This window comes from Talpa occidentalis, unplaced genomic scaffold, assembly GCF_014898055.3.
Source record: "Talpa occidentalis isolate TD23 unplaced genomic scaffold, MPIMG_talOcc4v2.1 talOcc4.14, whole genome shotgun sequence".
NCBI classification, from domain to species: Eukaryota; Metazoa; Chordata; class Mammalia; order Eulipotyphla; family Talpidae; genus Talpa; species Talpa occidentalis.
Genome location: NW_023601433.1, coordinates 81,872,159 through 81,887,989, shown reverse-complemented (window position 1 = coordinate 81,887,989; position 15,831 = coordinate 81,872,159). Strand labels below are relative to the sequence as shown.

The window sequence follows — 15,831 nt, the reverse complement described above, 5'->3', positions numbered from 1 at the left end:
TTTCTGTAGAATAAAGTCCCCAAAATAAGATTGCTTTTTTATTGTTAATAAATGTATATTTTTACTGTTAATAAATACAGCTGGAAGATTTCCCCCAAAAGATTGTAACCATTCATACTCCCTTGAGCAAGACAGAAAGAGTGTCCACTTCCCCCCAGCTTGCCAGCATTTGGATGCTGCCAGTCTCTTAGGATTTTTGCCAACCCACTGGTAAAAAATAGTGTCAGTGTTTGCATTTGCTTTCCCCAAACTCCAGTGAGGCAGGTCTTCTGTTAGGTGTTTTTGACCATTTGGCATTTCCTCTTAAGTGGTTTGCTTCTCAAGGCAGCAACTGAAAACAAAGGAGAAGGAAATGCAGTTTCAGTGAGACTAGGGACAGGTTTGGGCACAGTGACCAATACTGGTCTTTGGTCTCTCTCACCTGGTCTGGACAGACAATTCATGCCATCATTCCATAAAGATTTTTCTGGATGCTTCCATGAGGCAGTCCTGTTCTTTTCATTCCTTTGCTCTCATAATTCAATTTTTAAGTCAATATTTTAAGTTCCCTCTGAGAGAATGGTCTTCTACCAATCAAACTGCACTGCCTTGGGCAATAACAGCTTTGCTCATAACCACCAAGGATTTCCTAATTGTTCCAACCTCTCCCCTAAGACACTGCGGAGGATAAAGTAAAAACAATAGCAGTTGTTGTTAGCTGGCGAAGGACGAGAACTTCAGAGCACGACAAAATCTGACTCAAAGCCCAGCTCTGCCCCTTACCCCTAGACCTCTTGGGCTGTGGCTTAGCCTCTCTGTACCTCCTCATTCTCTTCCCTAACACATGGTCCTACTTGTAGCTTCCTCATAGGGCTATGTGAGCATTCAATGAGTGAGTGCCCACGGGTCGCTCAGCACCCACTCAACACATAGTAGGTGTTCAGTAAATGTCGGCCACTACTGTGAAGATCCTGAGATCCTTTTTATAAAATGTAGGAGGAGATGAACTCCAAGAGACACCACCAAGGAGATAATTGAAGCAATGATTTGAGCAGTTAAAAATTCCAGCAAGCTTAAATTAACAGGATTTAGGGCCATTTTATCTCTACTGTTGCACTCCAAGGAAGACTGCCTTTGGTTCCAGTACTACTGACTTGAGAATGAACTTGGCAGCCCACAACGAATTGCTTTCAAGTAGCCAATAATAAAGAAGTATGTGAATGATGTCCCCTGTTATTTTCTTTGGCTACACTGCTGCTTGGCCAGACAGGTGACGATATTCATTATTTGGGGGCCTCTGCATGGCAGGTGGCAACATATATCAGATGAAACGAACTTCTGTTTCCTCTGGATGGACACACACAGACACATACCCCCAAAATCTGAACGGCCACCATAGACAATAGCTAACTCTTGTTTTAGGGTGAAGATTATTATTTTTTTCTTCAGGCTCAATGGTTTATTATTTACACGCAGAAAGACAGGAAGCTGGGGCAGAGCAGGTGAGGAGGGCGTCAAGCTCAGTCCCTGATGATGAGCTCGTCCACCCACCAGTCTTCATAGCTCGGGCAGGGAGCCGCGAATGATGATGGGGATCTTTTGGGCCTTGAGCTCCTTCATGGCGATGAGCAAGGGATCTGTCTCCCCCTCCAGCTCCACCATCATGGGGGCACACATCGCGATCTGCAGGGCTCAGGAGCCCAGCACACAGGCGCACTTGTATTTGGTCATGTAGGGTGTGGTGATTGCTTCTGGTTGGCCTGTGGGGCTCTCCAGAGGGGAGGATCTCAGCGTTCTCCTGGCCCTCCTCCTCAGCATTCTCCAAGTCACCGAGCCCCTCATCCTCCTCCACATCATCAAAGTCATCTCCATCAAAATTGTCCTCGTTGTCTCACATGCCGCCTGCGCCCCAGCCCATGGCTCGGCACCCCAGAACACAGCGCAGACCCACCAACTGCGCGATTCCACCTCGCGGGGCACCAAGCAAACTCTGCGCCTGTGTTGTCGGTAAGATTATTTATAAGAGAAGAAAGTGTTGGAGAGGTGGAGTCCATGGCTCTTCCTCTCAGGGGTTACAAGCAGGAATTCAATGCTCATAAAAGAGACAACCTGTCCAGGTGGCCCACAGCCAGGTTGAGCTCCAGGAGGGGAGATGCCAACTTCTCTGGCAATGCTGCCAGCACATCTCACCATTTCTGTTTCCTGTGCTCCAGGCCAGACCCAGCCATCCAGGGGTTTTGTAAGGAAGACAAGTGTCTTTTCACTGGTGGCCTAAAATCAGAGTCTTCCGCAGAGGTTTGGATAGGGGAGCAGGCAGTTGATGTAGCCACCCAACCTGTGTGGTGCTGCGCCTTGAGAACCCACATCCAGGTCGTGGCACGCTAGGCAAAGGCGACCATCCTCCGGGGCCAGACCTGGTCCCTTCAGACTGTCTGGCACTTAAGTTCCAAACTCGGAAGGTGCTTTCCTGCCCCCCAGTACAGATGTGCTATCTCTTTGCTGGTGGGGTTCCGGCCCCGGGGCCACATCATGCCTTCTGCAGAGATCATTTCATTGAAAAGCAACCCTCGGAAAGAGCAGAGTCCCTACTCAGGCGATAAAAGATGCCACATGTGACACTTGAGTCATCCCTTTGTCTTCACTCAACCACAGTGACAGGTTCCCCGGGCGTGTCCAGTTGCCTGGGTTATGGGTTCTCGGCAAGGAAGATGCAAGCAAGGCCTCTCTCCCACTTGAGTCTCAGTCTTTCCTTTTTAAAATGGGTGACCAACCTCTTAGGCTGCCAGTGAGTTATAATCAATTGGCTTTTTAAAATTGCATACACCATTTCTCAATTTTCAAATGTGCTGAGTGCAATCATCTTGGTGGGTGGAAATGAAGCACATCCACAGAGCCAGTCCGTTGCTGCCGTCAGTACAGATCGCTTCCCCAAGGAAATAAATTACATTTCATTCTCTATATATTGTTTACTTTATAGTCTCTTGATCTTACTTTGCTGACTTCTGGTTGTAGATTTTTCGGTAGCTTGGTTCCCACTTAATCACAACAGCTTCTGTAAATGTTAGCGGGTTGTGTTATGGGGATTGGCTGCCGGCATTTCACAACGGTTACTGAACATAGAAGCCCCTTCCTTATGCCACCAAAAATACCTCAGTAAATATTCCCCTCACTTAAAAAAAAATAATAGACCCTTAAAGTGATTTTCCAACCAGCGGACTTTATTTCACGTTAACCACGCCGTAACTCAAAGCACATTTTGCATTGTTCTCCGGTTGTGGTTTTATGAAGAGGTCACTGTTTACATAGCATGCGCGCCCCTACGAGCCTGTTCATTATAATCTAGTCAGTCACTTCTCAAAATCCCGGCAGAAGAAAGACTTTCTCCTCTCCTCTCTTAGCAGAGCTGTCTGGCATAACCAACAGGGAAGGCATCGGGTTGAGATGAGCCCCAAATGAATCCTGGTTCCATCTCTCCTCCCCCTACCATGTTTTCAAGCAGAGGCTATTTTCCAAGTGTTTATTGAGGTCATTCTATGTCAGGCTTCTCATCATCAGAACTAGTTTATGAGGTGGGTTCGACCCCAGTTCCCATTTTACAGATCACCAACTGAGGAGCAAAGATGTGATGTGACTTGCTTGAGGTCACACAGCTTCAAAGTGCAAGGTAGCGGAGACATGTTCTCATGGAAACCGACAGCCTCCACTCCTCCTGTGTTAAGAGGAGGCTAAAGAGCTGCCTCCATGCTTCAGATACCCTCTACCCCTTGTTTTGAGCTTCCTGTCTTCTTTATCAGCCCAGAGTGCCTTCCCACAATGACCCTTGGGGGCTGGGGGCAAGACAGCTCTGCCACTGACCAGCCACCTGCTCTTAGACAAACAGCCTCATCCCTTTTGGCCCCTCACAATAGGGGCCTAATGATAATGCCCTCTCAGGAAGATCAACAATATTGATACCAAGCATGGACGGGCATATTTATTGAGCTCTGACCATGTGCCGGGCACAGGGTCATGTACTTTACTCCATGATCTTATTTCATCCTCCCATAACCCTATAAACTATTGTTCTCCCATTTTGCAGATAAGGAAAGTGAAGGGGGAAATGGAAATATCCAGAATTTGCCACTACCCACATTCAGTCTTCTTTGTTGCTCTCAGGCCTGCTACCCCAGACCCACTGTGATCTCTTTTCCATGTGGCAGCCAGAGCATCAAACTGAAAACCACGTCAGCTCATGTCACTCCTCTGCTCTAAATCCTCCCATGGCTCCCATCTCATTCAAAGTGAAAGCATCCATGGCCTGTAGGGTCCTGTGTGGCCTGGCTTTTTACTGTCCTGCCAGCCTCTCAATGTGTGCTCCACAGGCCCTGTGCCCAGCCTTGAGGCCCTGGCCCTTGTACAGCTTCCCTCCCCACCATCAGAGGCTCCCCTACTGGAAAGGCCTTCCCAGACCACTGTACTGACATCATCACACTGCCCCTCCCTCTCACACCCTCCCTCTGTTTACTTTCACACCTAAAATCGCCTTGTATATATATATTTCTTTTTATATATGTTCATATTTCTCCCCCTCTCACTACTAGAAATATAAACTCCATGGGGACAAATTTGTTTTATTTTTCCCTCTTTGTTCACCATGGTATCCCCACTGCTGGAACATCATCCCGTGTTTCACAAATATTTGTTCAATGAAGGAATTCAAAATAGTGCTAAGTAATGAGTCCCTGACCAGTGCCTGGCACAGAGTGAGTGTCCTTAAACATTAGCTGTTATTATCAAAGGTGTTAAAAAATCCCTTTGGCCATAGGCAGCTTGGCAGGAGGCTGAGGGCCCTGGCAGCTTACAGCCTCCCTCTACTCCTAGCTAGAAAATCAGTCCCAGGGGACCTGGAGGGCCAGCAGCCCCCAACAGCAGCCTGGAGAGGAGGGCAGTGCCTCCTCAGCCAAAGTCGGTAGGGGTGCTAAGCCAAAGAGGAGGGAATATCTCAGGATTCCAGGATGGGGGCAGGAATTGGCAATATCCCCCCTTCAATAGCAGGAGGGGGCAATCACCACCCAGTGTCAGAATTAAGGTCAAAGAAGATAGTTGTGTGTCTCCAGGGAGCTCTGTGCCCCTCCACAGCAGTCTGTCCAGAACTTACCCTCTAATTTTGAAAGTAACATATGCTCTATAAAGTAGTCCAACATCAAAGAAATGTGTCATTTAGAAAGTGAAACAGCCCTTCCCCCAACCCAGAAATGTACTGTTCACAATTTGCCATACTGGGTATGTACATTAAGGACTTTTTCTAAGCATATCCTACCTAACCTCCATTTTTGCTACTATTACTTATAAAAATAGGATCATGTCATATATTGCTTTTGCACCTGAATGATTTTTCCTTAATCAGGCTTATTGAGCTATATTTACATAGAGGAAACATCACTGGATTTTTGTGTAGAGTTCTGTGAGTTTTGTCAAAACAGCTATGTTCCTTAGGCACCACCCCAACAAAAGTTTAGTGCAGTTCCATCACCCTCCCTAATCCCCTGTGCCTCTTTGTAATCAACCCTTTCCTTGGCCCTTAGCTTCTGGCTATGACTAATCTATTCTCTGTCTCATACTTTGCCTTTTCCAGAATGTCACATAAATGGACTTATAGAGGGCAGAACTCCTTGGATCTGGTTTCTTTCACTTAGCCTCATGCATCTGAGGTTCATCCATGTTGTCGAATGAATCAGTGGCTCATTCCTTTTTATTGCTGTATAATAAATATTCCATTGTATGGCTTTATACCACAGTCTGTTTATCCATTCACTAGCTGAAGGACATTAGCGTGGTTTCCAGTAGGGAGACGATTACAAATGAAGCCACTATAAACATTCACATTCAAGTTTTGGTGTGAATGTAAGTTTCATTTCTCTGGGGAGAATGCCCAGAAGTAGGATCACTGGGCCAGACAACAAATATATATTTAACTTTATGAGAAACTGCCCAACAGTTTTCCAAAGTGACTTTACCATTTGGATTTGTTTGTGAGAAAATTTTCCATCAGAACATACACCCCATGAGCTCAAGGACACTGTACCCTTTCTTGACAGCTGCATCTTCTGCCTAGAACAGTGCCTGGCATATAGTAGGTGCTCAAGAAACATGAATTGGATGAGTGAGCCCCATGGTCCTCTCTTCATGCAAGGACATGCAGGTCCTTGTCATGGACTTTTAGGGACAGCTCCATGTGTGCTGCTGGCCAGAGGTCTCATTTGTCTCCGCTGTCCCTTACTGTGGGGCCAGTTTTTCAGCACAAGACAAGGCTGCCTTGACTGACTTGCTTATTGCTTTGAAACTTGTGTGTGAGTTTTCATTAAACCAAATTCCTGGAAGAAGAATTGTTAGGTCAAAGGATAGGAGAGATAGCACCTTTCATAAATATCTCAGAATTCTACCAATTTAGACCTCCACCAAGAATGGGGGAGATTGCCTACTTGGGGAGATTACCTGCTCTCCATGGCTGCAGGTGTGCTGAACATCACCTACTGGGAAAAGCACACTGCTGGAGGGTCAGGCTCAGCAAGACCAGTGTTTCCCGATTTGTAGTTTTCGCACATGGGTACAATCTCCAGAAAGAAATGTGGAGGCAATGAAGGACCATCAACTTCTTATATCACTAAGAAAGACTCCCAAAATTCAGACAAAAGCCAATCTATTATCTATAAAACACAGCACCTCCTACTTGTCTTATGAATAAAGGGACATTTTGCTCCATTGAAAAATGGGAAGAATCGGGCATCCCTGGTGGCGCACGGGGTTAAGTTTCAGCACTCTAAGGCTATCCGCAGCCCCTGCAGCACGAGTTCAATCCCCAGCCAGGGAGCTGACCCACATGGTGCAGCAGGCCTCTCCTGTCTCACCCACTACTCCCCTCAGCAGTGCATTTCAGTAAATCCACCTGTTCTGCCCCCCATTCTGTTTCTGGTGAATCCTCTCATGCACCCTCCCTGCATCTCTGGCCTACACTGTAGCTCTTGCATGCATAAATAAATAAAATAAATCTTTTTTTTAAAAAAAGGAAGATAAACTCTGAGAATAAAAAAGAAAAATCGAATATAAGACATTTAGACTATGCTATTTGGTTGGTGTTGGGGGAAAGAAGGCAGCAGGTCTTGCAGAAGGGCTGGATAGGAGCCCTGCTTTGGCCAGCAAACCTCGCAGGTGACCTGGCCAGGGCTGTAGGAGAAAAACAAAAGATAGTTGGAAAAAATGAAACAGAGCAGGGACTTGAGGGGAGGAACTGCAAGTGTTACAATTAGTTAATTGGGGCCCAGTTCTTTATCTCCCCCACTGTGTACCAGCTCTTCTCCACATCAAAGACCACTGCACGCCTGGAGAATTGGAACAGATGTTTATGGAGTGCTTTGAAGATGTAAAGTACGGTCTAAATGCTAAGCATTATTATTATTACTTTAAATTTTAAATATCTTTTTTTGGGGGGTTGGGAATTTTTAATATGTTTGAGATTCTTATTTAATACTCAAAGTGAGACTTTCTGCTCATCAGACCTTGATCCAGGCTTAGGTGAGGCAGGAACCCTGAATACACTGAACTGAATTCACCATCCTGTCCTTGTAAATTGTGTTTTCTGGGGAGATGAACACTGTCAATCCGATGCTGTCAGTTTATGTAAGAACATGTCTCGAGATCTAATTGAAATACAGTATCTTTCCAGGCAGAGTTGATAGAGTTATCACATTACAGATTTTATTTGACTCTGCATCTCAATTCATTCCTTTGTATAGTTTCCAGATTTCTTCATAAAATAGAAATTAGACACAGTCTTGACATTAGAATTTCACGAAGAAGCAATCAAATCCAAATTACTTCGAAGAAGGAAAGGACTATAAAAGTGACTAAACAAAATGAAAGGGAGAAAGCATTCTGGAGGTCCCTAGTTCATGAATTAATTTTCTTATTTGGTCCCTGGGACAAATCCAACTTAATTGAGGAGGTTGCCAGACATAAAACACAAGAAAAACTTTTGCATGTGTGACTACTAAGAGCTTAAAGATAAATACTGTAAAGTTTGGAAGTTTTGTTTACTTTTCACCCCCCTTTTCCCTGCCCCCACATTTTTTGGGGGGAGCTTAGAACTCAAACAATAAACTCCACTGATCAGTGTCTCTTTCATGTGCTCACTGTGTGCTAACAGGGTTTTTTTTTTTTTTTTTTTTTGAGCATTGGTGGGGGATTTTTTAAATTAAAAAATCATCAAAACGTAAATGAATCACCCGACATAAAACTTGGATCCAACATGGGACACAGTCATCGTCGGCCTTTGCAATTTCCTATGGTAACCAAAGACCAAACTGTGTTTTAAAAACTATTCTAGTAACGAGATTCGCAAGAGGTCTCAGGTTACTAAGTGGCTTTGAGACTCTTTTGAAACCGAAGTAAAGGAAAATCTCATTAATTTGAACTGTGCTAATAATGGAATTTGTTTTAATTCAACCTGGTCTAAGCTGCAGTTTACCTTCAGTCTACCTGTGAAGAAAAGTTGACTAAAGTGATAGTTTAAAAAAGATTGTGCGAGGCATGTTCCATGTCTCTAAAAGAATAAACTGGTTTAAGTCTTTTAGCATCTCACTCTCACCCAAATAAATTCCTGGCAAATCCAGATGAGTTTTAAACGTTGATTAGCACAGACGGGGAGTAATACTACTTGTGAACTCTTTCTTTGTTAAGTTCTCCTCTGTACTCAAAAGACATAAAGGTTCATTTTGTTTAAGGATTCTAAACAGTCACTCTAATGCAGACAGATCTCTTAACCTGCCTTCGTACCAATTGTCATGAATGAATAAGGGTTTATTGAAGCAGTAGCAAAGATCTGTGATTACAACCGCCAACAAAGGAAGGGACTCAAAATAATGTTTTTTTCCATGACACTTGTATGTGTCAGACTGTATACTAAGCATATTTGATTTCCTTACACAGTGCCCGGTAACAAATAGGTTTCTAGTAAATACGTTTATTTATGATTAAAATAATCTGTGTCTTCTTCCAGCTATAGGAGGATATTATAAAGCATCTCTTGGATTGGCTGGTATCAGTGGAGAGATAAAGGATGATCAGAGGAAAATATGCATAAGGAAATAGATATAGATGATAAGTGACTGGGTAGATACCTAGTTAGATGACAGATAAATAGATGATATAGATGGGTGGGTGGGTAGATAGATGAATGGATGGATGAATGGATAGATAGATAATATAGATGTGTGGGTGGGTGGGTGGATGAATGGATGGATGGATAGATGATACAGATGGATGGGTGGGTGGATGGATGGATGGGTGGATGGATGGATGGATGGACAGATAGATAGCAGGCAAAGACACAGAGAGAGGTTGCACTTTGGACTTTCTAGCTAGGTGTCAGCGAATGGCATCTCTTTCTATTCAATCAAAAATGGAGGCAGGGAATATCAAAAAGTTGTGAACAAATGATCCACAACTTTCTTGCCACTCGCAGCAAGCTAGTGTAGGACATAGGACTCTGTATTTGATGCTTCTCTGACAAGGTCCCAAGGCTGTAGGGAACCAACAGGAGGAGCTCAAGAAAACTAGATCCCAATCTGTTAGGGAGGTTAAAGAAAAGTTCAACGGGGTGGCTGTGTGTACAAAGTGTGAAGGGCCTATTAACCTAAAGGGTTGATTTGCGCCAATGATGCTTGATCCTGATTCTCCCACCACAGTGTTACTGATTACGTGCTATTTCATGAATACGAAAAGTCACCTTCCTTCCTCAAGGAAATGCCTCAAATTCCCATCATTCCATTCACCTTTAAAAAGAAAATTATGAAAGGAAACACACCCTCTTCATAAAGAGTCAAACAAGAAGAATATTAGTGAGCAAATAAAAATGATCTATGTTTCCATCAGTCATTGATATCCATTGCCAGCATATTGGTAAATATCGAATTAAGAAATAAAAGCAATGTATTTAAAGAAGACCTACCAGGCACGGGGACACAGGGGATAAAATACAGTTATATTCTCTGAGTTTAGGGACTTCATAATCGACTAGATGAGTTAAGTTAAAGGAGTAGTTACAAGAGTGATGAGCATTTTGTAACTTATTTTTTGGTACACATTGTGTTGCTTTGTTGAGTACAATGTGTATGTGTTTATATATATATGTATACACACATTATATATATACATAATAGTGATAAAAATATTACTAGGTATTCGGCACCACTGTCTCAATGCTTTTTTCTAGAGGATTTGTCCTTTGTCAGCCTAACCCCTACTTCTTTCTTGGGTTCATTTCATCAAAAACTAAGAGTGAGAACACTTACCTGCATCAAGAAGGACCTGAAGCCTCCTGCAGTAGCACAGAGCAGACCAAAAGTAGAGGGATTCCAGAGGAAGGAATGCTTGAGAACACAAAATAACTCAGGCTGGGATTGGGAGAAAATGAGGAGACATATTTGGAAAACAGCTGATCAGAGAGACTTAAGGATATTAAGAATTTCTCAGAGATTTCAGCTCAGATGTTGATTATTTCCCAGTTCTTCCAGGGTTGGAGACATGGAATGTGGCACCATGCTGAGATTGGCATAATGTGGCCAGTTGTGGTTTGATACCATGTTGAACTACCTCATTCTTTCGATGGCTATGTTGAGTTCCATTGGGTTGGGTGTATCAAACTTCACTTACTGCTTTCCCAGTAGGTAAACATATAAACTCATATGTCATTTAATGACGGGGAAACATCCTGGAAATGTGTCATTAGGCGATTTTGTTGTGCAAACGTCATAGAGTATAATTACATAAACCTAGATGGTGTAACCTAGTACACACCTAGGCTAGGTGGTGGATCCTATTGCAACCATTATCATATACCTGATCCATCATTACCTAAGCATCCCTATGTGATGAATGACTGCATGTTTTAATGAGTGCTTTTGCTATTAAATGTTAATACTGAGATAAGTATCTTTACAAACAGGCACATTTCCAAAGGAAGTGAATGGGCAGGTAAATGAATGAGAGAGAGAGAAAAAGAGAAAGAGAGAAAGAGAGAGAGAGAAAGGAAAGAAGGAAAAAAAACAGTGGTATATCCATACAACGAATACTATCCAGCAAGAAAAAAGCAATGGAATCTTGATACACACAACATGGATGAATCTAAAATTATGTTGACTAAAAGAGGCCAGACTACTTCTGGATGTTCCCATTCATATAAAATTTAACACAGAAAGCAGATTATCAGTTGCTTGGATACTGCAATGCCAGGCAGGAAGGCAGAACACACGTGGAAAGGAAACTTTAGGAAGTGATAGTATATTATCTTGGATGAGGTGATAGTTTCATGGGTATATACATATGTGAAAACATTAAATTATACAGTTTGAATTCATGTAGATTATGACATGTCAATTATAATTTAATAAGGCTAGAAAGTAGATGATAGATAGGTGAGCTCAGTTGTGGGAAGGGTTGGCATTTTGAGGTAGACAAGAGAAATGTGATCAGCAGACACTAGGGACCAGGAAGAAAGGCAGAGAGCTGGGTATATGTGGACTCCAGTGAGACACCTGGTGTGGAGACGTGTTTTGGAGATTGGCCCTGAATAATAGGGCTTCCAGGGATGAGGAAGTGGGCAGGACAAAGGACCTCACACCTGAGCCCCAAGCCATACTAGTTCCACATTGTAGGATGGGTTTATTTTGACTCCTCCATCCCAAGACAGACTGCTCCAGAGTCTAGCACTGTGCTGAGCACACAGTAGGCACTCAGTGATTGTCCGTCAACATGAATGAACCCCCTAAGAGCTCCATTCACCTAGCACTAATACTCAGGAGCTGCAGGCCACCCAACCTTTCTCCTGGCCTGGCCAGGCACCCTCCTCCATTCCCACAATCCTCTAGCTCCATCTTCCACTCAAACATGTGTCTTGGACCTAATAAACCAGACACTTCTCCAGTCCTACCCACTCTCTCCTGACTTCTGCATGTCCTCACAATTTCTGCACATGGCAGGTTATCTGAGGTGGTCAGGAGACTGAGGCAGCCCTGGGTTCATGCCTCAGCTCTGCCTCCTTATAACTTGGTAGTGGTGGGCAAGGAAATTCCCTTGCCTGAGCCTCAGCTTTCTCAACTGTAAATGGAACTAGTATTATCTATAGTAAAGTTGGTGAGGATTCATGAAATACAGGCACAGAGTGCTTAGCACATGCCAGGCATCAAATAAAAGATTAATTTATATAAACCTATACTTTATATATATTAAAATATATGTATATGGTATGTGGTATATTTATTATAGCAGTTAAGAGGTTGAGAACTGAAGTGAGACTGATCTTGGGCAAGTGACCTAATTTCTCTGAGCTTCATTTTCCTCTTCTATAAACCAGAGATGATAACAAATGCACTGATCAAGAGCCTGGCAAGAAACAGAGGGTACATTCAAACTGCAGAATTTGAGGAGAATTTAATACAGAGATTATTTGCACAGGTGTGGACAGGGCTTCTGGGGAGCAAGGACAGAGTGCAATACCTGAGGCTAGCAAAGGGAGGTGCTGTTCTGATCTCTGGGGCTGTAGGAGTAGCAGAAGGGTTAATTCTACAACCTGGAAGGGCATGCTGTATGGAGAGAATCCCCCAAACAGGAGCTGGGGCTTTTGGAAGAGATACAGCTCTCTCACTGCAACCTAGTAAGGAGGAGCCTGGGGGATTAATGTCCCAAACTCTTCGTCTGCCTTCCTCTGATCTGCTGCCAGCACTTTTCTTGAGCAAAACCAGCTAGAGGCCAGAGTGCTTAGGAGCCCACTCCATGCTGTCCCCCAGGTCAGTCTCTGAGGCTCAGAACAAGGGGAGAATGGAGTGAGTGGACCTGGACAGAAGAGGTGAAATTCAATATATTAAGGCCCCACCCCATGGGATCAATAGAAGTTCTTGGGAAGAAGGCACTTAGCACATAGAGAGACTTTGCTAAGTGACAGCCCATGGTTACCCCAGAACCCACCCTTGCCTGCATTCTTGGGATTGGTCCCGGGCCAGCCTTGACCCAACCTAAAGCGCCAGGAATGGAACAGAACTGATCTTCTGCTACATTCTGTGTTTACTTAGAGAAAACTTGGCTGCTGAGAGCAAGAAAGAGTTGACCGCGGTTTTCTGCAACAGCTGGGGGTGGAGAGGAGGCAGAGATGGGGGGAGTTGGAACATATTAGGTCTCCTGAAAGCCAAGCGACCCCACAGCCCTGAAATCCGAGCAGAGTCCATGTTGAAGGCAGCGTATGCCTGGGTTCCGTATGCCAAGGGGCCGTGAATTTCAGGTCTGAGCGACCTGTCCTGGGCCTGGGCCTCCCCAGAAGGCAGGGCCACAGGGCAACACTCTGCTCCTGCCTCGTGGAATGTGCCAGGCTTGGAAACCAGGCTCTCGCTTTTTAAAATTGGCTTGTAAATCTCTGTATAGTTTTCAGGGTTTAGGCATTTTATTTTATCTGGATTACAGTCATGTTCTGCTTTGGCATCGGAAGGCGTTTATGACTGTTAAAACAAGAAATGAAAAATATAGGCCTGGCATCAGCCAGGCTGCCTCCCGCCAGATGCACAGGGGCTTGTCTTGGGGGCCAGGCTGCTCTGGTATTTTTCGATAAAGCTGGAGCTGACTGAATGGGAGCAGTGGACGTGATCTGAGGAAAATCTTTATCTTTGCTTAGGTGAGCTTCACCCCCTCCCCCATTCTGTGTTTCCTGGCTCAGACACCACCCTCCAGGGCATTGTTTTAAGGGTTACCATCACTGTCACTTGGATGTTCCTGCTCCAGGGGGCAGATGGCTTAAGACTTTTGATTCATCACTTCAAGATGACTTTGAACTTCCCAAACTGCAATTTGGGGCAGGATTTAAACAACTGAGAATCCGGTTTTTTGGTCTAGTTTGCCATCTTCCCTCTTGCTTTTAAAGTATGTACACACATGTGCACACACTCACATGCACACACTCTTCTTTCCCAATGGCCAAAGGTACACAAGCTTCACCAAGAATCATGAAAGGAAACAAAAAATCTTTTTGGCAAAGATTGAGTATATTCTCTCCCCTCCATCTAGCTGTCATTTATCCATCCTTTAAAAGTCGTATCCTAATCTATATGTAAGTTCATTGCTTGTGTTTCCACTTGTACCCTGTGAGCCTCTTTCCATTCCTGCAACTAATATACTGTATTTGGCCACAGTGATCGTAATAATGACCACTTAGTAAGCACTGAGGTTTAAATGGCAGTCTTTTCCAAGGAGAGCTGGGTTCAAATCTCAACACTGTCACTGTCTAGCTGCATCTTTGAACAAGTTACTTGCTTTTTAGTTGGGCCTGAGTTTCCTCATGTCATGTGTACAATGGGGATAGCACTGCTATGTACCTCCGGGAAGGTGGTTGTGAGGGGCAAATAAAATTGTGTCAAGTAGGTCAAAGCCAGGAGTCCCTAGCAAGGGCTCACGGAATTAGTTGTCTCCTTACAGCGTGTGCAGCAAGATCTATGGCGCCACGTGTCTGCATTTTTCTTTTCACGGCTGTTATGCACAGCATCCTCTCTGAATCAGAACTGTGGGTTCTGCAGCATTTGCTTCATGATAAGCAGCGAGATGATTTTAAACTTCTCTCTTCCCCCAAGAACACTCGACAAAATTGGCAGCCTGGAATATGCAAAAATTCACCCAGAAATGGAAGAGAGGGACATTTGCACAAGCTGGGTTGTGTCTACAGAATTAGAAGGCACAGTTGGACTAATTTTAGTGCCTAAAAATTGGAAACGCTGGACCGGCTCCATGGGAGAGGCAAGTTCTGGAAAGTGGTGAAAGGGACCATCAAGGTGGGTTGAATGGGGGACCGTCCCCTCTGGGTTTGGACACTGCCTCACTGCACACAGACTCCATTGACCGGAAGTAGAAAGGCCGGGAAAAGTTAAAAGGCCTTCAGGCCTTCAGGTTAGTAGGGACGACTCTGTTCCCATTGCCTCTCGGTTGTCCTGGTTCCCCTGCTATCTGCGTCCCTTTGTCTGGCCATAGATAATTTTGATCCTGTGACCGGGATTGTCGCTGGCTGTGTTGGGGCTCTGGTATTTTATCCTTTGGGATTTCTGAGAGGCGCAGGCCCCTGTGATTGGTCTCACGTGGGCACACTGCACACAACTCACTTTGTATCTGACGAGCCGAGCGGGGGCCAGCTCCCTTTCGTCGCAGCCAATCGGGCTGGGGCTGAGAATTTATGAGATGAAGGCGAACCACTTTGAAGAAAGGCGCCCTTGTCTGCCGCTTCGCCATGGCTCAGGGGTGCGCGTGGGGCGGTGGGGAGGGGTGGGCACAGCCAGAGGGCCGGCGCCCTGGGGATGGATGGGGGAAGAAAAGAATCTGAGAAACCAGGGTCAAAAGTCTCTCTGTGAACAGGAAAGAAAACTGAGCTGCCTTCCGTTTTGCAGGTGTGTTCCCACGCTGGGGAGTCCTGTCGCTCCCCAAGGGGTAGGAGAGTCCAGGTCACAGCCCCTCCCTGCATGGGCCTCCAGTCCCCAGCCCTCCAAGAGAGCAGAACAGAGAGGGTAAGACAGAAATCCTTCCAGAAGCAATCATGGCAGCCAATATTCTAGAAGCAGTTACATCTCCGCCAAGGCAGAGGTGCAGCCTCAACAGTTCCTGTGCTTTTTCTTCCTCCCTCTGAGTCTCAGTTTCCTCATCTCCAAAAGGAGGCCATTCCTGACAATACCTTTCCCTTAAGGCTGTAGAGAGGAATGCGCGAAAGTGCTTAGCACAGGGCCTGGTATGCAGTAAATGCTGAATAAGTAGAAGCTCTTATTATTAATAGCAATCATCTTTGGTTTCAAAAGA

General features: G+C 44.8%; 1 pseudogene; it reads right to left on the bottom strand.

The window, feature by feature from the left end:
• Positions 1–1,499: 1,499 nt before the first annotated feature.
• LOC119245312 (DNA-directed RNA polymerases I, II, and III subunit RPABC2-like) lies at positions 1,500–1,876 on the bottom strand (annotated as a pseudogene).
• Between the last annotated feature and the right edge of the window lie 13,955 nt (positions 1,877–15,831).